At 41.8% G+C, this 26901-nt stretch overlaps 1 protein-coding gene and 1 non-coding gene across 4 annotated transcripts in view; one reads left to right on the top strand and one right to left on the bottom strand.

The window, feature by feature from the left end:
- NTN4 (netrin 4) overlaps positions 1-26901 on the top strand; it is a 243612-nt gene that overhangs the window by 119487 nt on the left and 97224 nt on the right. The gene's annotated exons all lie outside the window — the stretch shown is intronic.
- Positions 7008-7111, bottom strand: LOC122730195. The gene has a single exon (XR_006353406.1). It is a non-coding gene; the product is annotated as a U6 spliceosomal RNA (small nuclear RNA).

The following is a 26901-nucleotide window of genomic DNA, read 5'->3' as shown; positions in this document are numbered from 1 at the left end:
GTTTTCACAGTTACCAGGAATCATTTAGTATAAAGGAATGATTGGAGCCTTTTATTTGAATCGGGCCTTGAAAAAAAGATACTCTTTTTTTTTGTGGGGCAGTGAGGGTTAAGTGACTTGCCCAGGGTCACACAGCTAGTAAGTGTCAAGTGTCTGAGGCTGGATTTGAATTCAGGTCCTCCTGAATCCAGAGCTGGTGCTTTATCCACTGCGCCACCTAGCTGCCCCAAAAGATACTTTTTTAAAATCTTGCTTACTAATACACTTTTCTAGATCAGAAAGAAGTAACAAATTTTAGCCATCCTATTCCACTGAGTAAGTCATAGCTTCCTAAACCTATCTTGAAGGGCATTATCAGTTATAAATTTGTTGAATTGAATTGTGAAGAAAATAACTTCAGTATATTTTAAGGGACTCAAATATGTCTAGTGTCTCCATTCTTCCTTTAAATGATGGTCTACAAGCTTTTTTGGATCATGTACTACATCAGTAAAAAGTTTTTGAGAAAACACATCAAATATTTATGCATTTATTTATGAAGTATGTTATATGTCCACCAAAAATAGACATTTTAAAAAGATGACTTAAAGATGAAATAATATTTCATCTTTGGGAAAGTTGGGAGGCACTAAAACTTATCGATTAAGGGAGTGACGTGGCTAGGGTTGTGCTTTAGGAAACTCATCTGTGTAGGGCATAGATTGCAGAGGGGAAAAGCTTGAAGCAGAGAGACCAATTAGGATGTTTTTGTAGCTCGAGTGACAGGTGATGAAGACTGGAACTGAGATGATGGCTATAGGAGAGGAGACAGATTTGAGAGCAATAAGGAGGTAGAAACAATAAGATTTGGCAACTCTTTTGGATCTGTGGAGACCAAGAATGCATTGATGTTGAGAACCTCGGGGATTGAAAAGATGGTGGTACTCTCAGCTGTAAGAGAGAAGTTTAGAAAAAGAGTGGGTCTGGGGGAAAAGGTAATGAAACAAGATCTGCTGTGCAGATCCCAGCCCATCCTGCTCATAGGGTGGTATGTACTCTGCCCTAAGAGGCAAGGTGAGGTTCTTACTCACTTGTCACTGCCCCAGGTCACAGAACTTACCTTCAATAGATGCCTACCTCTCCCGTGAAGTGTTCTGGGGGCAGGGAGTAGGTATTTTTGGGGGGAGGGGTATTTTCCTAATGGCATCTGTGCAGCCTCTGCTGTGGGTGCCCAGCTAAAGGCTAGGTTATAACTACCATGAGGGGCTTATACCCAACTCAGAGTGGGGAAGACTAGAAGCTTGGATAGTGTACAGAGGAAATAGAATGGAAGATTGTTGGAAGGGAAAAGAAATGGGGCAGTCATATTGAAGATAAACCCCACAACTGGCTAGCCTGGCAAAGTTGAGATACAACCCATCTTTGCAACTTCTGATTGATTCTTTGTTTTGTTTTGTGGGGCAGTGAGGGTTAAGTGACTTGCCCAGGGTCACACAGCTAGTGTCAAGTGTCTGAGGTCACATTTGAACTCAGGTCTTCCTGAATTCAGGGCCAGTGCTTTATCCACTGTGCCACCTAGCTGCCCCCTTCTCATTGATTCTGATTGATGACAGTCACTCCTAGGGGTCAGGCCACGGGCAACAATGCTTTATAAGAAAGATGACAATCTGACAACAGCAGGACATTTTTTAAAAGCCCTGTAGTTGAAAGAAAGCCTATTGGCATTTGCTGATGAAAATTGTCCAGAGAAACTACATATCCCAGAGAACAAACACCGATTAAATAAACCTGAGAATAGGATTTCTTTCCTCAATAAAAATCTCTTTTCTGGCTATAAAGAAATCAGTTCTGTTTGTCTAACCTATATTGGTAGTATCTGATTATTTAACTTATTTAATCTATGTTTGGTTTTGTTGCAAAAAGATTATTTATGGTACTTTTCAGAAGTCATGTTGCCCAATGCTGAGTCATGATTGGTTATTCACAAGGGAAGCCCTTAGAGATAATTGGTAATAGCTTAACTCGAAATCACAGTCATTAAGTAAAGAGAATTTTATCCTAGTAACTGTTTAATTCCCTTATGGGGATTCTGTGCCCCCAAACCCATTTCAGAGAGAGCTCTGCCAAAGAAGTGTCAAAAGGGTTATGTGTCTGAAGTACCTTGGCTTCTCATGTTAATACCCCTGAGCCTTTTATTCTGGCCTCGGGGGTCTATGCATGCTCGGCAGCCTTTGATTAACATGCTCAGACTACAGATCTTGAAGGAAGTAAGGCATGGTTCTGGCCTTTTTGATTCTTGTCCAAGCCAACATCTCCTTGAGTAACTTGCTCTTAAATTCTTTTCCTTGGTCTGAATGAATCCTAGCACGGAAGCAATACACAGAGGACTACTTCTTCAGCATCTTAGCAGTCATAGAAATCCGTGAACCCTGGATGCCAAAGAACTAGCCCAGCTCCCCACTCTCAGCTGTCTGACCTCCTTTAACTCTGCCCCTCTAATGTCCCACTGCAGATCTGCCCACCCCTCCCACCGTGCCATCTGGAAGCCCACTCCATAATTAGGAAACGTGTTTTATCTTAAACCTTTCCCTTTGGCATTCACTGAGACCTGGTCTCCTCCGATGACATTACTTCCCTCCTCACCCTTTCTAGTACGGGTTATACTTTCCTACCCCACTGATTTAACTTGGTTTTGACAGTAAAATCAGAGCTCTCCACTGCCACTTTCACACTTTCCCTTCAGTGATGTCACTTAGCAACCTTTCATTCTTTGAGGCTCATTCAATCCAAATTTGTCACTCAGTCTGGATTCTGATAGCTGTTCCATACCAAGTCCCAGACATTCTTCTTCCTTTCTTAGTGGGTTCAGTCAGTGCCTGGCTCACAATCTTCCTTTCCATCCAACTCCTTCCCTCATTCTGGAAGACTTTAACATACATGTTAATATTTGCTCAGATACCCCAATTTCCCAGTTCCTTTGTCTACTCAGCTCCAATGACCTCCTGCACTACTCTACCTCAGCTACGTCCAGGCGTAGTCTTACCCTTGGTCTTGCTGTTATCCACTAGGGTTCTACTTCTGTGTTGAAGGGCTCTGAAAACTCTCTGATGATGATCTGTTATCTTTCCATCTTTGTATATGCTTCATTCCATCTAAACCTACCCTTTGCTCTCACCACAACCTTCATCCTTCTCTACCATCCTAAGCCATTCATCTTGCCCTGGTTCTACTCTCTTGCCTTCCAAATTCTGGCCCCGACTGAGCCGGTTCAACTCTACAGTACACTCTTGAATACTTTGCTCCCTTGTCCTGTTGCTGATCATGCCTTGTCAAATCCCAACCATAGATAACTCCCTTATTTCCCTCCTTCACTTTTACCCACATGCTGCTAAACGGAACTGGAAGAAATCACAAAACCATTCTAATTGGGCACAGTGCCAATTTATGTTAGGTAATCTCACCTGGGCCCTTACCAAGGCAAGGCAACATTTACATACCTTCCTGATTCCCTATCCTATTCAACATGGCAGCTGTTGTACAGCCTTTCTTCTTTCCTCAAGCCTCTCATCCCATTTTCTCCCTTAACCCATTCTCCCAAGGACTTTGCCTTATACTTCACTGAAAATATTGAGGCCATTTGGCCTCTAGATAATTCCTTTTTTCTTCCCTCCTCCTCATTTCAAATGCCTCTGGATTGGTCCCCCACTAGTTCTCTGTACAAAGCTACTAATGACATATTGGTATAGCCAATGATATATTGGTATAGCCAAAGCTAATGATTTTCAGTCCTCATCTTTCTTGACCTCTCTACATTTAATGCTACTCACCATCTTCTGCTCATGGAAAAATCCTCTGGATTTTTGTGACACTGTTGTCTTCCTGTTTCTTCCTACCTGTATGACCATTCCTCAGTTTCTTTTGATGGATCTTTATCAAGGTGATGACACCTTAGGTTGGTGTCCCACTAGGCCCCGTCTTGGACCGCCTTCTCTTTTTCTTCTATACTTTCTCATTCGGTGATGTCATTAGCCCCTGTGAATTCAATTATCAACTTTATCACCAACCGCCTGTTGGACATTTTGAACTGAATATCCCATAGGCATCTCAAGCTCAGTATTTTCAAAGCAGAACTCATTGTCTTTCTCACCAAACCCTCCTCTTTTCCAAACTGTTTGTATTTTTGTGGAGCGCCCTACCATCTTTCCATTTCTTAGGTCTGCCATCTCACCATCATCCTTGGCTCCTGTCCTTTCCTCACCTCACTTATCCATTAGTTGCCAAAACTTGTAATTTCTTTCTTAACATCATCTTTTTGCATGTGGCGCCTTCTCTCTAGCCACACAGCCACTACCATCATTCAGTCCCTCATCCCCTCTCACCTGGATTATTTCAATAGCCTTCTAATCAGTCTCCCTTTTAATTGGTCTCTCTGAAGATCACTTTAGCTGCCAAAGTGCTGTGAAAGCACAAGACTGACCGTGTCACCTCTCCCCCCCATTCAGTAACCTCTAGGGGCTCCCAGCAACCTCCACAGTGAAATATAAATTCCTCTGACTTTTTTTTTGTGAGGCAATTGGGGTTAAGTGACTTGCCGAGGGTCACACAGCTAGTAAGTGTTAAGTGTCTGAGGCTGGATTTGAACTCAGGTCCTCCTGGATCCAGGCCAGTGCTCTATCCACTGTGCCATCTAGCTGCCCCACTCCTCTGACTTTTGAACCCCTTCACGACCTCGTCCCTTTCTAGTTTTCTGGTCTTCTTATACCCCATCCTCTGCTGTTCACTGACACTGGCTTCCTTGCTGTTCCTCAAACCAGACGCTGTATTTCTGAACTCTGAGCATTTTCACTGGTTGCCCCCAAAGCCTAGAACAGTCTCCATCGGCATCTCCACCTCCTGGCCTCCCTAGCTTTCTTCAAGTATTAGCCAAAATCCCACCTTCTACAAAAATCCCCTACTAGTACTTAATCCTAGTGCCTTCCCTCCAAAATGATCTTTAGTTTATTCTGCATATATTTTGTTTGTACGTTGTTGTCTGCATGCTGCCTCCTTTATTAGACTGTGAGCTCCCTTACAACAAAGACTGACTTTTGCCTATCTTTGTATCCTGGCCCATAGTCTGGTGCTTGGCAAATACTAGGCACTGAATAAATACTTTTAAACTCTCTCACCAGGAAGATGACATGCAGAAAGTCATAAAGTAACTGGAATGTAATCGTTACATGTAACCCACTGTCCCACACATCAGGACACTCCCCATCTTCAGTCCCCACTATCCCTGCTGCATAATACATTACAAATGCAGGTAGACCCTGCCCAGGAAATCTTGTTGGTTGGTCAGGCTTAGGCTTTGGTTTGGTGTGGTTTGGAGGTCTTTGTGGCCATGAGTGCTGACTTGTTTGGCCTCTGTGGTCCATACATGAGAAGACAGAACTAATTGAAAAAAGACTTCCTCATTACAGAGCTCTCTTTGTCCTCTGACTCATACTAGATAAACTTCACTTTCTGTTGCAAACAGTTATACCCATCTGGGTCCCTTGTGGCTCTCAAGTATGGCCAGGTGCATCCCTGGTTCACATGTGTGTGCATTTACCTCAGACTTTTGCCTCTTTGGCATCCGTATAAGATTTTACGTGGCTACCATGAGATTTTCTGTAACTCTCCCCACATCGCTCCATATCAGTGCCTTGCCCCTTACCAGAGCTCAAATGATTCCTTCCTGTAGGGATGTGGACCCTCCCCTGAGAAATTCTTTGATTGGTTTGCAGTCTGACCTGCATCTCCCAGGCAGTGCTACTAGGTCAGATTCTGTCTTTCCATTTAACAGGTACCTCAGTCCATCCTGAGTCTAGCCATCTCTGGGACTAGCCATCACATCCTCTTCTTTCTGAGACTAATAACTAGTTTGTAAACAGCGTCTTCAATTTTTTTATCCCTTCAAGTTTGCTGGAGTATACCACTGATTCATATCATTTATAGAACAAAGCCAATATCTTGTCTTCCTCCTTACATCTTTAGAAAGTAATTCCTGTCCCCCAACTTTTAACAGCATTACATAAAACACTTTAATTATCCAGTGGTTAAAGGTGCCTCTAAAAAGATGTTCCCTGTGATGATCCCAAAGTTGCACAGCTACACAGCTGTAGTTGGCACTATGAGAACCCAAATTGTAATCACAATGCAGTTGTGCAATAACTATTACTTAATTGTACAACAGTTCAAGTGTCCAAAAATGCTATGTTGTCATTAAAGGTATCGTGAAATAACAGTCATTCTGTTCAAGGAAAAAAAGGCCCAGTAGAAAATAAGCTGTGAGCTATACCATGAGGTACATGACTGCTGATCACTCAGCACCCCAGAAAGTGCTAGGTCTTTTCTAGCTAAAGATAGTTTTATGGGGGCCCATTAGTATACCCTGTGCAAAGATATCGTGCCCCATGAATTCTGTTTCTCTCAAATTAAAAATCCCCTTTTCTAGACTAGCAAAGGGTACAGTTTTCCTCAGTGTCTTTCCATAAACCCTCTCCAGAGCAAGCTGCTCAACATGTTAGATGTGGCTATTTTGATACCACCTGGGTGCCACCTTTAATACCAAAGGACTTAGTTATTAGACTTTTGTGTTTCATTTTTGCTGTATGTCTGAGCCACTTTCTTTACATGTTCTTGATTGTCTTTTGTGCCACTTTTCTTTTTTTATTATTTTTTAAATTTTTTTAAAGTTTAATTTAATTTTTTGGCAAGGCAATGAGGGTTAAGTTACTTGCCCAGGGTCACACAGCTAGTAAGTGTCAAGTGTCTGAGGTCAGATTTGAACTCAGGTCCTCCTGAATCCAGGGCTGGTGCTTTATCCACTTTGCCACCTAGCTGCCCCCTTTTTGTGGCACTTTTCAAGTGCAAATCATCATTGGTAATATGCTACAGCTAACTTGATGCCCACCAGTACATCTTTCCATTGCCTTTAATTTCCTTGTAATTTGGAGTCTGTCCAAGCCCACAGTCCTTGCATCTTTACTCACTGTCTTTTTTTTTTTTTAAATATGGAACGCTTCATGAATTTTCATGTCATCCTTGCACAGGAGCCATGCTAATCTCTATATCGTTCCAATTTTAGTATATGTGCTGCCAAAGCGAGCACCACTGACTGTCTTCTAACAGCCTACCTTGTGTCTTGCACCAGAGATTATGCCCTGGAGGACTTCGAACTTTTAGCTCTGGAACTCTCATCCTGAGGCCCTACTGTCATTATTCATGTGTGAGTGCCTATTGCGGCCCACTATATCTTGAGGGGCCCATCATGTTTCACTTTACTCCCTAACCATCTTCTGCCATCCTCTCCCCTCTTTCTATTTTTAGAACCATAATCAAATTAAATTAGCAACTGCAATTGTTACTGAAGTTGCTCCATTCGTTATCTTTGTAACATTTCAAACCAAAATGCCCTTCCCTGGCTACCACTTCCTTTCATGTGCTGCCTCTCCTATTAGACTGTACGGTCCTTGAGTCCATGGACTGTCTTCTCTTTTCTGTTTATGATGCCAGTAGTTAGTACAGTACTTGGAACATGGCATATATTTAATAGATGCTTTCTCATTCATCTATCTATTTATTCATTGGAAGGCTATTGGTACTGCTATAGCTTTCTTATCATGCCTAGATCACTGCTAGATTTCATAAAGATGTGTACTCCCAATGCCTTCACTTTTCTCCCCCTATTCTCTCCTCAATCCCTAGAAATCTAGTTTTTACCCCCCTTCTCTATGGAAATTGCTTTTTCATATGTCACACATGTGATCGCCCATGTCATTCATATCAGTCCTCATCCTCCTTGAGTTCTGCAGCAGCTGTCATTGACCACCGCCTCCTTTTACATATCCTTTCCTCCCTTGGCTTTAGAGACACCATACTCTTTAGGTTTTCCTCCTGAATCTAACTAGTCCATACATACATACATACATACATACATACATACATACATATATATGTATATACACACACATACACACACACATACACCTACACCTACACCTACACACAGTTTTTACTTTATCTTTTACTGTCTCAGGAGAAAGATGTAACAGTATTTGGAAGGGGATAAAATTGTCATGGAAAGGCTTTTTTAGAATAGTAAAGACCTCCTCCTAGTTAAAGGCAGATAGTGAAAAGCAGTGGAGAAGGAGAGAGTGAGATTAATGAAAGAAAGCAAGTTATTGACAGAGGCAGGAGGAAATGAAACCAATGGAACAGGTTCACAAAATGAGTTTTATTTGAAGGTCAGCATACCTCTTCTGTAACCCGTGGGGAAAAAGAGGGGTAGATGATACCACTGAAAAGTTTTAAGGAGGTGGGGGGGTGGTAAAGGAATTCAAGTCAGATGAAGTAGAAGGCTAATTTATCTGCCATAAGTCTTGGGCATAGATAAAGGGGAGTGGTCGAGTGCTTGTTGGATAGAAAAATAAAAGTGGTTTGGAATAGTCAGTCACTGTGGGAAATGAAATAAGGAGTTAACAAGGTATTGGTGCTGAAGTCTCCAGTGTAAGACTTTAATTTATCCTTCTGCAATGTCATCTTATGTTCAGCCCATCATTCCAGCCTGTCAGGATGATTTTGTGTACTGATTCTGTCATCCAGTTTGTTAGTTGTCCCTCCCGTGTTCATACCATCCATATGCAATGGATGTCCATCATCTATATCTTCATCCCTGTCATCAGTGCAAATAATGAACAGGCCAAAGATAAAAATGGAGTCCAATGACATTCTACGAGAGACCTCATTTTACATTGACTGTTATACCACTACTGGGATCTAGCCATTCAACCAGTTCTGAAGCCACCTAACTGTCCTATCTTGCAGCCCAAAGAATATCATGAGAGACTTTGCTGAAATCCAGGTATATTTTATCTATGGCTTTTCCTTGACCTAGTGACTGGAGGGAAAAAAATGAGATTAGGCTTGTTCTTGGTGAACCTTTGTTGGCTCCTAGTGAATATCACCTCCTGTTCACATATCATGGGGTTAGACTGGACCCAGACTGGGATATGCTTCTGCTTGACTCTGTTCTGCCTTGCTCAGACCAAGTGTGTCATCCTTAAGTTCCTTAGAACGTACCCTTCTGGAAGGTGGAACTCACTCCTAGGCCTTAGGTTAAGGGATACATAACTCAAGTGAAATACTGGATAAGTAGGCTGACCAGCTGACAGTACCTTCACAGGGAGATAGGTGAATTTCAGCCCATATTTGGAGGACCATGGCCACCTCACCCACAGTAGAAGTAAAGACCAACTTTGATCCCAGTTGACGAGAAATGGGTCAGCCTCAGTTACCTCAGCTCGAGTTCTCCAGCAGGGAGCTCTCTCCATTATGACAGCTACCAAGTACTTCCTGTGTACCAAGCATCATTAGGCCATACACCAGGGACACAAAGAAAGGCAAAACCCTTCCCTCAGGGAGCTTACATACTCCTAAGGGGAAAACGACATTTTCACAAATTGCCAAATCATGCGATCGGGCCGGTAATTTATATTTCTAATCACTTCTGCAGAACTGCTAACAGTAGACAGTCTTTTTAATGGAGACCATTTCTAATGTTTCTAATATTTCAGTATGTTTGTGTGTAATTTACAGTAATGTGCCTTTATTATTGTAGCTACATTTTAGTTTATCACAAAGTTGAATGACCCTTTTCCTGTCTTCGTCAGATTTTCCTCAATATGACAAAAAATTTGAAACAACATGCTGGTGACTTAAAATACATTATATGCAGGGGCAGCTAGGTGGCACAGTGGATAAAGCACCGGCCCTGGATTCAGGAGGACCTGAGTTCAAATCCGGCCTCAGATACTTGACACTTACTAGCTGTGTGACCCTGGGCAAGTCACTTAACCCTCATTGCCCCACCAGAAAAACAAACAAAAAAAGACAGTGAAGGGAAAGAAAGGAATCAACCCCTGGGTGATTGTTATAGGAGGGTTTTTTAGGGAAGGGTTTTTGTTTTGCTTTTATAAGATGGGGGGGGAGCCTGAGAATATTCTCATCACCAGATGGAAAGAAGCCAGGAGGGAGGGAGCAATGGAAGCTTGGTAAGAGAGAAGGGATGATCACTAGAGGAAGGCCCTGTAAGAAGCAGTTGAGAGTATAGGGATGAAAGGCATAGGTTTTCAGGGCATATGATTTGGGTTTGCATCTGGGTCTTGCTGCAAGCTCAGCTGTGGGACATTAACCAAAATGCTGGCTCTTCTCAGAGCTCTCTGCACATGGTCTGCAGTCCCGGTTCATGAGCAAATGCCACAGGCTAGTTTGCCTGCCCAGCTCCGCATCCGGCTTCCTTTTGTGACCTCACTCTCAGATAGGATTTTCTCGTGATCTCTGTCTGTTTCTGATAAGACATCGTCTCTTGACTTTCCTTCCCTTAATCTAGAGCTCCCTTGACCCAGTTCTCCCGGAAATGCATGACTAGAGCCACGTCTTAGTGCTGTCCTCCCCGATCAGAAACATCTTCTTTGCTTCTTCTACAGAGTCGCTAACCTACAGTCTCATCTCCCTCACTAAACATTCCAAAATGAAGGGCCTAAGCGACAGTGAGTCACAGGTCTCCAGACATGACCGGAACATTTCCTAATTGAAACTGCCAGCCTTTGAATTCAGGTTGTCCCAGCTAAGGGCACACCCAAAGCACTGGCTCTGTATACAGTTGGAATGTGCTTCACAGTCCTTTGGTAAAATGTTTTCCAAACTTCATCCTCCCAAATAAGCAAAGGTTGACCTATCTTTCACCCATATAGACTATTTTATAATACATAATGCTATTTCTGTCAAAAGAGAACCCCCCTGCTCAATCAAGGCTACTTTGGTCACTAAATGAGGAAGAATGGTCCACTCAGCAGACCTTAAACAGGGGGTTATCTCACCTCTTCCCCTCCCCATTTATTTGTCCCTCTCCCTCCCTCTCTGACGTCTCCCCTTTCTCTTTACTTTTCCCTCCCCCAAAATACATATATAAATACATACACACACATATATGAAGGGAGGAAGAGGAGTTTGAGTGACCAATTGATTTCCCTCTCAGCTCAGGATACTCTCATAGATAGTGAGGGGCAGATAACAGGGTTGATGTGTGAAATGAGCTGCAGACATGTCTATGTCTGGTTAGCCCTTTATGAGGTGTGAAGAAGTTTCCCTGATGAAATTGAAAGGATGACTGCCATTGTCTGGCAAAAGATTGGCTACAGATGACCTTTACAAAGCTGTGCCTCCCAGCCTTAAACACAATTGAGGCCCATAGGAGGCAGGAAGCAGCTGTGTGGAGTTTGACTCCCGTCCCTGTGCCAGAGGGTAATGGAACAGGAGAGAGATTTCTCTCGCTTCCTCATCCCAGTGGCCATGGCAGCATCTTGAAGCAGAGCCACTCGTCCAGTTTGGGTGGTTTGCTGCACTCAGAAAGAGATATAAAGAGAAAGAAAGTCGGGCACTACTCCACAAGGTGGGATTTGACCTGAATCTTGAAAGAAAGCCTGGGAAGCCAAGAGGCAGAGGTGAGGGGCACAATATTCCGAGACTTGGGACAGCCAGTGAAAATGCCCAGAGTCCAGAGATGGGAAGGCTGTGTGTGAAAAACTACCAGGAGGCCAGTGGCACTGGCTCCCAGAGGACACGGGGGTGTGGAAGGTGGAAGAACACCGCAGAGGCAGGAAGGGGCGAGCTTGGGAAGAGGAGCTAGCTTCTCTTTGGTCCTGGAGGTCACAGAGAGCAGCATGGAGGAGGGCAGGAATGGCCAATGGTGTTGAGTAATCCAGGGTGTGAGTCATGACAGGACACAAGGGCAGAGGAGAACTAATTACTGGAGAAGGGATGAGTAAAGCCAGAATGAGGGTCATAGCCTGGGGGAGCACCAAGAATAGGTGTAGAAGGAAAGAGACAGAGGAAGAGATGGAGCGATAGGGTGTTATGGGAGATGGAGGGAGGAGAGGCGGCTTAAAGGAGGAGAAGAGAGCAGTGTTACAAAAACCTAGAGTGTCTGCGAGGGGAGGGGAATGAGCCACCCTTCCTCTGCCTTTGGATGGAGCATGATATGATGGAAAAGCACTGGATTTGGACTCAGAGGACCTGGGTTCAAATTCTGACTCTCCTCAATATTTCTGTGCCCACGGGCATGTGGAAAACCTCTGAGCCTCCAACATTTTCATCTGAAAATGAAGGAGTTGAACCAGAATGACCTCAGAGTCCCTTCCAATTCTAAAGTTATTTATTCTACATCTTATTGCACGCTGCTGCTTTCTGGACAGAGGGGTCATTTGGAAGATGGCTGTAAATCATGGACTCAAGTGGTAGGAATTGAAATGAACTTCAGTATTAAATCTGACTTGAAATATTTTTAGAATTGGACAGAATTCCTTTTTACTTGCAGCCTGCTCTGTTATTCATGTAAGTGAGGTGAAGAGAGTCATTATTGTCGACTTTCTTCCTTTATCTTTACCAGAGCTACTTACTAACCAGTAGCCAAAATGACTGATAGGAATCTCATTTCTTTCCCTTGACTTGGCCCAGTCTTGTGGAATGATAATGAACATCCAAGAGATAAAAAAGAAAGAGTAACGAGGTACATGAATAAGCCACAAACTGAAAATCAACCCCTAAGTAATGGAGAGGAGGGTCAATTTGTAGAATCTTGGGATTAGGAAGGATTTTAGAAATCCCCTCTTCAACTGTTAATTATTCAGGACCAAAAAAGGAGGGAACAGTGATCCTATCGACATAAAAATCTTGCAAAATAGAAAATACAGCGCTTTTAAAATTGGTTACTCTATTAGAAGCTGGGTTTCCCTCTCTTAAGAGGCCCGGATGGAAGTCCAGGCCTCCTGCTGTTTGGCACAAAAGTTTGACCAACTCCCTTTCCCACCTAGATGAGTCCATTCCTCTTTAGGGCACCTACTGTCCTCCTGCTCGTGGGGGCTCACCATATTTGTGCTGAACTTGGTATGAACACCTAGTTATCACCTGGTGAAAAATAATCACATTCAACGTAACCATCAATTAATATCACACATTATTCTCATATTCTAATTATACATCTGATACCTGTGTAAAATTACCAAGCAATTGCATATGCACCAAGATTGACACAGATTATACACCTAATAATTTGCTAAGGCACCTTGAATTTGGGTTGCAATATTACCTAAAACTACTTGCCTGAAGTATACTCCATTTTTGCAACATATTCAGGTTCATGTTTGATGATTATGACAAAACTAGCAGCTTGGTGGGTCAATGGATAGAGCACTGGCGCTGGAGTCAGGAATACCTAAATTCAGATCCAGCCTCAAACACATACTAGCTGTGTGACCTTGGGCAACTCATTTAACTTCTATTTGCCCCAGTTCCCTTAACTTTAAAATGGTGGTAATAATAGCACCTTCCTCCCCGAGTTGTTGCAAGGATCAAATGAGATTAAATCTGCAAATCTCTTAGCACAGAGTCTGGAACGTAATAGGCACTATGTAAATCTTAATTATGATAATGGTGATAGAGATGTCTGTTGCTCTAGACACTGCTTATGTAATGCTGGTAGGGGGGACAATGAAGTAGCACAGTGGATAGAGTACTGGCCCGAAGTTGGGAGGACCTGAGTTTAAATCTCACCTCAGACACTTGCTAACTGTGTGACCCTGGGCAAGTCATTTAACCCCAATTGCCTTAAACATCCTGGGCCATTTCTAGTCATCCTGATACATAACTTGCCACAGGACCCAGATAGCTCTGAAGTAGACAATGAGACTAGTGACTTTGTACAGCCTTTCCTCACTTAAATCCAATTCATTGCAAATCATGACATCACCCTAATGTCATGATCCTCTTTGAGAATAAAGGACAAGGGGCAGCTAGGTGGCACAGTGGATAGAGCACGGGCCCCAGATTCAGGAGGACCTGAATTCAAATCCGGCCGCAGACACTTGACACTTACTAGCTGTGTGACCCTGGGCAAGTTACTGAACCCCAATTGCCTCACCAAAAAAATAAAAAGAGAGAGAAAGAATGAAGGACAAACAGCAAAAAAATAGCAGCAGTGAAGACCCTTTGGGGGCTTTTCAACTACAGTCAATCAAGCTGTTGCTAAGTAGTATTGGTAACTGGCTTTAGGGGGAAATGAATTTCAAGTTACTGACAGCTGACTGACAGCTAGACTTTTTTTTCTTTTTGGTGAGGCAATTGGGATTAGGTGACTTGCCCAGGGTCACACAGCTAGTAAGTGTCAGGTGTCTGAGGCTGGATTTGAACTCAGGTCCTCCTGAATCCAGAGCCCATGCTTTATCCACTGTGCCACCTAGCTGCCCCTGATAGCTAGACTTTTAGAACACAAACCATCAGGAATGGTGCAAGACTTGTTTTAAACAGTGACTGAAATGATGCATTCAAGTTTCCTTACATGGTAGTAATCAAAATGTTGATAATGATGTGCCTTTTACTAAAGTAGGGTCGCTGACATCTTTTTATGGAGATAGTAGACATAGAGAGGTCACAGTGATAAGAACTGTGTTATTCAGGGGTTGGGCTACATTTCTTGTCTCCTAACTCCAGATAGCTACTGTCTTTATTATTAATTAGATGTTACCTTTTTAGAAGATAGTCTAAAGATGGATTAATTTAGTAAAAGTAGGATTTTTTTATCATTTGTAATTTATTTAAACTATATCAATATATTGGGATTTCTGATGTAGAGAAGAGATGCCAAGTAATTGTGAAAAAGAATTGGTTCTAGGGGGCAGCTAGGTGGCACAGTGGATAGAATACCAGCCCTGTATTCAGGAGGACCTGTGTTCAAATCCAGCTTCAGACACTTGACACTTACTAGCTGTGTGACCCTGGGCAAGTCGCTTAACCCCAATTGCCCCGCAAAAAAAAAAAAAGAATTGGTTGTATCATGGGGGAAACTTCATAGGGAAGTGAAGCTTATCAGGCATGGGTTGGACTCTAGACTCTTTCCCAGATTCATAATCTGAAGTAACACTTACTCTATTTCAGTTCTCAGGACATTAATATTTCTATCTTTTTATATAATAGGAATGTTGTAAAGATTAATGGATTCTTAAATAAAATTCTTTGGAAAGATGAGGTTTTGTTATAGTTATAATAAGTTTAAAAGATTGCTTATTATTTTGCAATGTGTTGAGGAGAATTTATGCATGTTTTTCACAAATTTTATTTTTAAAAATCAAGAAAAACAATTTGGGAGCAGAAGTCCAGTGGTATGCTAGAGCAGGTCACATAACAGAATGTGGGTACTGCAAAACATTGGGCAAAATAAGAGCTTTTGTATACCTATTTTAAATGCCTGTATGCCTGGGGTCACATAAAAATTTCTCAGACAAAAAGGGGGAATGGAAAAGGTTTAAGAAGCCCTGTGCTAGAGAATATCTCAGACTTTGAAAGGGTTTCAGAGATCATCTAAGCTTGAACAGGAATCCCATCAACAGCTTCTGAACAAGTGATCACTCATCATTCATTCATTGATGTATTCCATAAATATTTATTAAGCACCTACAAGGTGCAGAACTCTGGGTGGGACGTATAAAAGTGAGATTCAACATAGTCCCTATCCTTATGGAGTGGCATAGACATAGTGTTAAATAGTAGAGAATCGCAGAACACAGCAGAAGGTCCAAGGAATGAGGTCACGTAAAAGAAAGCCACGCTAAGGAAATGTGGCATGTGGCATTGGAATTGAAGTTTAGAATTCAACAGGCAGAAAAATGACAAGAGGAAGAAAAGAAAGAGGAGATTTTAAATGTAGGTAATAAGCATGAGCAAAGGGTGAAGGTGAGAGTGCAGACAGGATTTAAGGGGACCAAAGATGAGGTTTGTCTAGAGTATCTGTAGGGCTGTGGCCTGGAAAGTTAGGATGATGCCAGATTTGCTGGGGGGGTTCTTGAACACCAGCTGAAGGGAGTTTGGACTTTCCTTGATCGTTAACAGTCACTGAAGATTTGCAGCAGTAATGCCATAAGCAAATCTCTACATAAAACAAATTATTCTGGCCTGGGTATGCAGTGAGAGATTGAAATGGAGGAAAAGAGTTGAGGTAAGAAGACATGTTAAGAGCCCTTTGCAATAGCAGTAACCCTAATTCCTTTTCCAGATGAGGCTATTGTCACATGGGGCAGATGTGAGGAATGTTAGGCTGATGGAATCAAGCTTGGTAACCCAGTAGATGTCAGCAGCAAGAGAGAAGAGAGTCAGAGATACCAAGGATGCAGATAAAGAGCTTTGGTGAGCTGTGGTGGCAGACACAGCAGGGGTGAAGTCAGAGGGGCTGATGGAAGGATGAAGATGGCAGCCTCAGGCGGTACACACTGAGTGTGAGAGGACAAGGGGACTCCTTCACAGGGATGTCCTGGAGGTAGTTCTTAGCAAACCCAAGAGATCTCCATAGACTAGCTATTCGTGTTATCAGTGAGTTGGAGATTCCTGTCCTGTCCATGTAAAGACCTGCAGTGAGGAGGACCTCACTGTCTCCTGAGGCTGCCCAGATCTACCTGACCTCAATAACTTCTGCCCATTCTGCCCTCTGGGCCTAAGCAAAGGAAATCTAATGCCTCTTTCACATGGTAGTCTTTCAAAAACCCAGACTTTAAGTTTCATATCCTACTATATGCTCAGGCACTGTGCTAAGAGCTTTATAAATTTCATTGCTTTCAATCATCAAACAAGCCTGTGAAGTGCTATTATTATCCCCATTTTACAGTTGAGGAAACTAAGGCAAACAGAAGTTAAGCCACCTGCCTATGGTCACACAGCTAGTGAGTATCAGGCTGGATTTGAACTCAGGTCTTCTTGACTCCAGGCCCAGTGCTCTATCCACTGTGCCACCTAATTGCCTCTAGCTAGACCCTACCTAGAGAGGACACAAGGACAGGTTTCCTGGTGAATTCGCCCTAGACTACCACTTTCTGTCCATTTGCTCTAGACCCTTCACTGCTCTCCCCGTCCATGGTTCCCAATGAACTTGCCTTTACCATTGTTTCTGAATGGGCAACAAAGGAATCTAGCAGGTGGCAGTGGATACGTCATGGCCTTAGAGTCACGAAGCTCTGGGATCAAGTCTCAACTTGGCTGCTTCTTAGTGTGATGACTGGACAAATCACCTAACCCTCCACCCCCATCCGTTAAATAAAAAGGTTGGACTAGATCTTTTGGTCCCTTTTCAGCTTTAGAATCCCAGGAATCTATAATTCATTGGGTGTCTGTTATAGGCAAGGTCTTCTCAGTGCTAGCTGCCCTGCTTCTGCCTTATACTACTCCACCCTCTTCTTTAATTCAGCTCTGCCTGCCTGGTATATCCTCACAAAAATGCCACTGTCTCCTGAACTGGGGATTAGTGACAACTCTATAAATGCGTAGACGTGTAGTTCAAGTGGAGAACAGCCAAGAAAAATTTAAAGCTGATGACAAGATTGCAACTTTGTCTGCCTTGCTTATTCCACATGTGTATTAGTGCTGTGTAACTCATGGGGCTCACATATTTTCCACTCCCAAACCCCAGTCAGACTCAGAGCCACCTCTACCCTCTCCCAAAATAGCCGAGTTGGAAATATATAATTATTTCATAGCCTGCAGATTGATTGGTTTGTGGAAAGTCTTTAAACTGCATTTTGGGTTAAAAAAAGGAAAACAATGGAAAAGAAGTATTTGCAACCAGAAATTAGAATGGGAATGGACCATGTGGACAGTGGCAATCTAGAGCTACAAATGAAGTGGAGGCCATTTTCTGCAAAGTCCAAGATAGTGAAAGGTCTGGAAATCATGTCAAAAGATTTGGTTAAAGGAACTTGAGATTTTTAGCTGGAAGAAAGAAAGCTTAATGAGGTTGCAACATGTCTTTAAATATTAAAAAGGCTTTCATGTAGAAGAAGGATTAGCCTATTCAGTATTGCTCCAAAAAAGTATAAACAAAACCAATGAATGGAAACTTTGGGTTATTAGCAATGAATTCAAGGGGAGAGTAACTTACCTGGAACTTCAGGGTTCTACTCATAGCTAGTAGTAAAGGCATCAGTATTTAAGCTGTTTACTTTCAGTGGAGTGCCCTATTCAAAACATACCCTCCTTTTTATAATGCACTTTGAGGAAAATGGGAGAGGGAGAGGTCAGTAAGACTCTGAGAAATGTGCAGAGTTGACTGATGATTCCATCTCTCTTAGTGGTGCTGATAGGTGCGGTGCTGGCAGTCGTCACACAGGGATTAGGAGGTAAGGCTGGGCCATGAAAAGAGCCTATGGTGTATATAAAATAAGGTATCCTCTGGATGTCTTACATGGTCTGGGGTGCTAAGTCTTTATACTGTTTGGGAGCCATGTCACAGAATATATCTAAGAAGGCACTGACCAGTGAGTGACAAAGTATTCTACAGATCTGACTTCCAGGGCCCAATCATATACACTTCAATCAACTGAACAACAAGCATTCGCTAAGCACCAACTATATGCCAGAAACTGTGTTTGGAGATACAAAAACCAAAATGAAACAGGCTTGTCATCAAGGAGTTTATGTTCTATTAAATGGAGAGAAACAACAAAGTGTACATGTATAAATTTATACCACCCATTGTTAGATATATAAAATAAATACAAGGTAGTTATGGATAACCTTGGGGATCAAGAATGACCTCATTATCACCTCACACCTATCAGAGTGGCAAATATAACAAAAATAGAAAATATTGGATTTTGGAGGGGATGTGGGAAAGCTGGGATGCTAATCCACTGTTGGTGGAGTTGTGAAAAGATCCAGCCATTCTGGAGAGCAATTTGGAACTATGCCCAAAGGGTTATAGAACTGTACATACCCTTTGATCCAGCAGTACCACAGCTAGGTTTGTATCCCAAAGACATCTCAAAAAAGAAAAAAAGATCTATTTGTACAAAAATAGTTATAGCAATTCTTTTTGTAATGGCTAAGAATTGGAAATCAAAGGAATACCTATCAATTGGGGAATGGCTAAACAAGCTGTGGTATATGATAGTGATGGAATATTGTTGTGCTATAAGAAATGACAAGGAGGATGACTTCAGAAAGGCCTGGAAAGACTTGTATGAACTGCTGTATGGTGAAGTGAACAGAACCAAGAGAACATTGTACACAGAGACAGAAATATTGTTGGATGAAGAACTGTGAATGGCTTAACTATTCTCAACAATACAATGGTCCAAGACAGTCCCAAAGGACAATTGATGAAGCATATTCTCCACCTCCAAAGAAAGAACTGATATTGATGGAACATAGACTGAAGCATGCTATTTTTCACTTTCTTTTTTTTCTTTTGTTCAGGTTTTCTTATGCAAAATGACTAATATGGTCATGTTTTAAATAGTCTTACATATATAACCCATATCTCATTGTTTACTGCCTCAGGGAGGGGAAAGGGAAGAGAGAGAAGTAGGGATAAAAAACTGATCCCAAAACTATATTATTATCTTTTTTGCAGGGCAATGAGGGTTAAGTGACTTGCCCAGGGTCACACAGCTAGTAACTATCGAGTATCTGATGTCAGATTTGAACTCAGAATCTAGGGCTGGTACTTTATCCACTGCACCACCTAGCTGCCCCCCAAAAACTATAAATAAAAATGTTTATTAATAAAAATAAAAATTTAAAAATTTAAAACCTTCAGAGAAGGGATCCATGATACAAAAAAAAAAGATCTCAAATAGAAGGCAGTATTTGGGCCAAACTTTAAAGGAAAACTAGGAATTCTAAGAGGTGGGAATGAGGAAGCAAAGCCTTCACAACATGGGAGATAGCCTGTGCAAAAGCAGAGAACAGCAAGAGGCTTAATTTGCCTCCACCTGTGGAATAGCATGAAGTAGAGGAATGAGTATTGGACTGGCCAGGTAGATTGGAACCATGTCGTAAAGGGCTTTAAATACCAACAAGAGTGGTTTACGTTTGATCCTAGAGATAATGGAGAACCACTGAAGTTTATTAAGTAGAGGGATGCTCACAGTCTTAACGAGGAGACACCATGCAAATAACTGAGTACAAACAAGACATATACAGATTAAACTGGAAATAATAAACCATGAGAAGGCACCAGAAATAAGGGAGATCAGGAAAGGCTTCCTGTAGAAGGCAGAGATGAGGAGGAAGAACATTCCAGGCGTGAAAATTCCTAGATCCCAGAGATGACCATGTCACAGAGATCACAGAGTATATGAGGTTGGGCAAGTTGTAAAAAGACTGGAGAAGGGCAGGGGGAGGTTGTGAAGGGCTTTACACATCTAACAGAGGCTTTTCTATTTTACCCTGAAGGTGATAGGGAGCCACTGGACTTCATTAAGTTGAGTGATTGTGTCATTCAACATGGTCAGAAGATTACTTTAATGTGCTGCATTGGGGAGAGACCTATAGCGCGCAGACCAACCCAGCAGGCCATTGCAGTAATCCAAGCAAAAGGTTATGAGAGTCTGCACCAGGATGGTGGCAGTGTCAAAAGACAGAAGGAAGCATATGCAAGAGATGTAAGGAAGGTATAATCCACAGGTCTTCAGTTAGATAATGAGAGAAAATGAGTTGAAGACGGTGCCTCAGCTGGCAAGCTGGGTGACCAGGAGGATGGTGGTGTCCTCAACAATACTGGGAAATCAAGAAGAGGAGAGGGTTGGGGGGGTTAGAGTTTTCGACATGTTGAGTTTAAGATATCTACAGGATATCCACTTCAAGACGGGCAGTAAGCAGAGATTTGAGATGAGGTCGGCAGAGAGGTTAGGCTGAATAAGTAGATTGGGAGTCATCGACACAGAGATGATCATGGGAGCTGATGGGATCACCAAGTGAATTCAAGGAGAAGAGAAGAGGGCTTCAGCAAAGAAGACTGAGAAAGAGGAGTCAGCTTGGTAGGAGGAGAAGCAGCAGAGCCGTGGATCATGAACCAGAGAGCGAAGAGGGTGAAGAACAGCATCAGCAGCTACAGAGAGGTCAAGAAGGATGAGGATGGAAGAAAGCCGTTAGATTTGGCGGTCATCGGTAACTTGGAGAGAGAAGTTCTGATTGAATGATGAGGCCAGAAGCTAGACTATAGAGAGTTAAGGAGAGAGTAAAAGGAGAGGAAAGAGAGGCCAGCTATACTAGATGGCCTTCTCAAGGAGTTTATCCACAGAAGACAGGAGAAATATGAAATGAGAGCTAGTGAAGATGGAAGTTCGAGTGAGTTTTTTAATAGAGATGGAGGATACATGGACATGTTTGTAGGCAGTAGGGGATCAACCCGTAGACAGGGAGAGACTGAAAACATTTATGTGGATCTGTTTTATACCTGCAGCTTTGCTAAAGTTATTTGTTCTTTCAGTAAATTTTAGTTGTCTCTTTAAGGTTCACTCTTTAGTAGTCTTTCACAGTTTTGCTATCATCTACAAAATGTAAACAAAATGTAACAGTTTTGTTTTCTCTTTGTGCTTATTCCCTCAATTTATTTTTTTAGTCTTATTGCTTCATTGCTAGCATTCCCAATTCTATATCAAAAAGTGATAGAGATAAACAGACATTCTTGCTTTACCCCAATCTTATTGGAAAGATTTCTAGTATATCTCCATTATACATAATGTTGGTTCTTGAATTTTCATAGATATTATATATATATATACATATATATATTTGGTGAGGTAATTGGGGTTAAGTGACTTGCCCAGGGTCACACAGCTAATAAGTGTTAAGTGTCTGAGGCTGGATTTGAACTCTGGTCCTCCTGACTCCAGGGCCGGTGCTCTATCCACTGTGCCACCTAGCTGCCCCAGATACTACTTATATTAAGGAAAGGTCCTTTTTATTCACCTTTTTTAGTGTTTTAAATAGGAATGGGTTTTATATCATGTTAAAAGCCTTTTCTGCATCTGCTTTTTGTTGCTGTGGTTATTAATGTAAGTCTATTATGTTGCTAGTTTTACCAAAATTGGGCTCCAACCCTGACCCTACCACCTTCATTTTGTAGACAGGAATACTAAAGCCCAGGAATTAGGGGATTCTCCTAAGTTCATGCAGCAGCTTATTGAAGTCTTATTTCCAAGAGTTGAAATGAGGTCTAGTAGTCATCATTCTGATGATGCTTCTCTAAACCTGGTGCTTTCTTTGTCTTTCTTTGCAAAGCGGACAATGCATTTACTCATACTGTAGCCTGAGCAACCTAACTGATAGATTATGTGGGTCAGAGTCACCACCACATATTGTCCTACACTGCTTCAGAAGCAACAAGGACTTTGTAGGTCCTGGGCTTTCCCATTTCTAGTTTTCATAAGGAATTTGAATGAAATATACTCATGTTTATAGGTAGTCTGATTCTGCCATTGTGGCTTGTGTGCGGCTCCAGTTAAATTCAGCTCAGACCAGTGAGGAGCCTTCTTAAGCCAGTCACTCATCCTGATTTTCCTCAGGACTCTGAATGGGCCCAGAGGGCTTACATGACTTACCTGTGTAACACAGATACTGGGGAGGGGGGCAGAACTGACGCTCTACCCCAACTCTTCTAACTCCAAGCCTCATGGGCTGCTGTACCTTCACTATCCCAGCTCTGCTTCCTCTTCCCTTCTCGTCCTAAGTATTCACACTGCCCATGGTGGGACTCACACTGCACTAGAAGCCAGGGGCCCTGGCTTCTGGACCCTGGTAAGCTGCTACTGACTATCTGGATGTAACCCCAAAACCACACCACCAGTCACCCTTAGTTTCTTCTTCTCAAAAATTAGAGGCTAGATCAGATGGGTCTCCATGGTATTTCTCAACTCTCAAATTGTAGGAATGGGATTCAGAAAAGACATGTGGAAATGATCTCCATCAGGAAGGTAGATTGGTCTACAAGCTCTTCCCTAAGAGAATGATGACACAGCTTTGTGCTAGTTAGTGCCAGGCTGATGGCAAAGGGTTAGCCGTGGTTTGAATCAAACTGGGAGGTCCCTTTGAAGTATATCCCCCTAGTAGCCAGGGTCTCCCTACCTAGTCACTGTTTAAAGTCTGATTTTATATTTTGAAAGCTTAACCAGGACATTTTTGTTACTCCCATTTAACCCTCTTGAGGGAAAAGTTGAAAGCAGATGCTGGTACAGATTGGCATTATGGAAATCCCCTAGTAGGCATACATATGTTCAACAAGAAATACGGCTTTAAAAGTCCAGCTAATTGCCAGCTGTGGTTTTCTATGGTACCTACTATGTGGAAATGGCTTCTTAACCATAATCTTTTTAGTTGTGCAGATGTATGTATGCATTTACAATGTGCACGAGTGTGTATGTGTGTATATGACATGCAAATTCACATATACATGTATGTGTATATGCATACTGATATATACACATCTTTGCATTATATAAAGAAAGATTATTTAGAGGGAGCTGAAAAGGACTTTTTTTTTCTGAAGTGGCTCTGTCTCTGAATGTGAAAAATACAAATTGATTAAAGTGTTTCCCACAATGGACGGTTACCCTGGAACTTGTAGGATTTGTCTTAGGATTATAAAGTCAAGAAAGTTAATGCAGTTGAGTTTGATGTGATTCTTCTGTGTTCCATACCTATATAAGAAGTTAATCTTTTTTCCAGTAAGACTCAGTCTTGTAATTAAATGGAAGAATCTATAATAAAAATAATAGACCCTTCCAGAATGCACTTAATTTAGAGGAATTCTTCCTTTACTCCTGTTCATCTACTTCCTCAACTCAGGAATCTAGTACATGCCCCTTTTCGGTCTATGTAGTAGCACCTTTCTCTTGATTTTATAATTGGATGAGTAAGACATAGAATTAGTAGTATTCTCTACTAAATGGTGTGGCAGCTAGATGGCAAAGTGTATAGAGAGCCAAGCCTGCAGTCAAGAAGATTCTAGAAGTTCAAATTCAGCCTCAGACACCTATTAGCTCTGTGACCCTGGGCAAGTCACTTAACCTCTGTTTTACTCTATTTACTCTTCCGTACAATGGCCATAATAATATTACCCACCTCCCAGGGTTCTTTTGAGAATCAGATGATGTCATATTTGTGAATATTAGCTTAGCACAGGGCCTGGCATGGAGCAGACACTTGATAAATGTTTGTTCCCTTCCCCCTTTGCATGACCTTGGGCTACCCACTTCACTCTGAATTTAATAAATAGTGGAATTGAATTTAAAATTTCTCTTAAGTCACATTGAATGAGCTTCAGGGCCAAAATTTGGTACCAAGGACTTTTGCTTAATGAAAGGAAATTCCAGAGATAGAGACACAAAGATCTAGAAACCTTTAGAATATAACTTTTAAAAATTTTTTATAAATAACTTACCTGTTACAAAAACCATTTGCCCATCTAAATCACAAAACCATCGACTCAAGATATCCAAATTAGGTTTTATTAATAAAACAGGTAAAAACTGATTCATCACTCTTTACATAAAATGGCAGTGAAGCTGAAAAAACAAGGCCTCACTTTAAAAACAAAATGCACCAAGTGCAAGTGCTTTGGTTCTTCTGCCTAATTACTCAGGATTGTCATATTTCTTCCCATCTACAAAATGCAAAGATGTCAAAATCAAGGCTTTTGCATTCACTTAGACTACTTGTAATAATCCTGTAGAAAACCTTAGGGGGGGAAATGGGCATTCGATTCACTCTAGCTTTTTATATTTCAATGCTGACTTCACTTTCAAACACAACAGAGAAGATTTAGATTAGAATATCTATGAGTCTCATTCCCCAGGGGAAAAAGACTATAATAGAATCTGTTGGTGTATTGTTTTTCATAGGCAGACATAGAGTAGGGAGGAAGATGTGGAAAGAGAGAGTATAACACTTTAGCAAATTAAGCAAATGTCTAATAAATGAGATACTATCTTTCCTTTTATTTCTTTCATAGAACTCCAGAAGTTAAACCGCGTCACAGAGGTTCGTTATCAATTTGAAATATTTTAAGCAAAACGCATGCTCACCTGCTAAAAGGTGAGAAAGCGCATGCCTGGAAATTTTTTGATTTAACATCATATTTGAAAAATAGATGGAGGAAAATCCATGAAAATAATTAGCAGATAGAGATTCCAGTTTTTACTTGTTCTATTTTACCCAATTCTTATAGAAAATAGCCGGCACTACATGTAAGCCATTTGAATCTAGAGATTATTCAGAAGAAAATTAGTTATGATTCAAATATTGGGATTATAGAAATAGTAAGGCAGGAGAAAAGTTTATAGTAACTTAAGGATGTGTATGGCAAGGCCTGGGCATGTAGTTTGAAAATAAACTAAGGTTTTAAATCCAACAAAAATGACAAATTATATACACACACCTATATATGAACATTACTCTTGTTGTTGTTGTTTAGTTGTTTCGGTCATATCTGGTTCTTCATGACCTTGTTTGGGGTTTCCTTGGCAAAGATATTAGAGTGGTTTGCCATTGCCTTCTCCATCTCCTTTGACAGATGAGGAAACTGAGGGTAACAGGGTTCAGTGACTTGCCCAGGGTCACACAGCTAGTAAGTGTCTGAGGCCAGATGTGAACTCATGAAGAGGAGTCTTCCAGACTCCAAGCCTGGTACTTTATCCGCTGAGCCTGAACATTACATACTTAGGTGAAATTCTCATTTTGTTTATCTTCTCAAAAGACAGCAAAATTAGAGTTTTCTTTAACATAATGCTCATTCTTATATACTTTCCCCTTATTTTCCTTTGGTTTATTTTATCCCTCCTCAGATGATTTATCCCTGGTGTCCTTAAAGCCATACAACTTTTTTCCAAAATATCATGCCATATGTGAAATGGATGACAACTTTGAGGCAGGGACCAGTGACCCAATCTAAAGAAATAACTGCCCATCATGAGGATAACGATGTATCCCAAGTATGGAAGGGAATTTAATTAATTCCTGAGTGCTCTGGGAGCCACTGCTGGAGTATCCGTGGCATTTGCCGAGAACTTTTTTTTGTTTTTTTGCAAGGCAGTAAGGGTTAATTGACTTGCCCAGGGTCACACAGCTAGTGTCAAGTGTCTGAGGTCCTCCTGAATCCAGGGCCAGTGCTTGATCCACTGTGCCACCTAGCTGCCTCTTGCCAAGAACTTTTTGCCCCATGGCTCTGGTCACATCCATTGACAAATTGCTGAATAGTTTAGAGCCAGTCTTGTCACTAGTGATACTGGAAGAAAAGACTCTTAGCTCGTTATTATTCCTGGATCATTTGGAACAAAGCATAATGTTTTGCAAAAGCGATGCCTGCGTGCAGCAGCTTTCTTCTGCACCCTCTGGGGATGGTATAGCAAAGGCTTCCAGTGCCCCCTCTACCATGGCTGCATAAACAGCAGCTCTATCCTCCTTCCTACAGTAGACTTGGGACCCAGGACTTTGAGCAATATTTTCTGCCCACGCGCTCTTGGCAGATGTACCCTGTTTAGCAAAAGCGGCCTTTTCAAAGATGTCATATACTGTGGCCCCTTATGTTCTCCACCTGAAACCCATACATAGACACATCCCTATGCATATGTGTGCAGATGTAGAGGAGGTGGTGTGGCATAGTGAATACAGAGCTAGTCGCAGAGTCAGGAAAACACAGGGTCACAGCTCACCTCTGACCCTGGTGAGATGCTTAACCTCTCATGCTTTAGACAATTAAGACTATAAATTACAGAGAAAATGACAGCCTGAATTGGTAGAGAGAGTCTCCTCATCTGGGAATTCCCTATACCAATGAACTCACAGGTTCGGTTCCTGTCCATATCTATATCAGTACAGATACGTCACCTAAAAAAAAGCATGAGGTAAATGTCCCATCTCTCTTTGAAGTAGTCCAACCTGTCTCTTGCACTTTCCTCCTTTCTGTTTTCATTAAATTGCTTCTCTTGACCCCTAATTTGGCTGCTTCAGTGCTTTCCTCCTCATGACCTAAAACTTCTTTTTTGACAACTGATCTGGCTCCTTAAAAGCCATAATGAAAAC

The sequence above is a fragment of the Dromiciops gliroides genome, chromosome 5 (genome assembly GCF_019393635.1).
Source record: "Dromiciops gliroides isolate mDroGli1 chromosome 5, mDroGli1.pri, whole genome shotgun sequence".
Taxonomy (NCBI): Eukaryota; Metazoa; Chordata; class Mammalia; order Microbiotheria; family Microbiotheriidae; genus Dromiciops; species Dromiciops gliroides.
The sequence above is the reverse complement of the archived record's forward strand: the minus strand, read 5'-3'. Positions and strand labels throughout refer to the sequence as shown.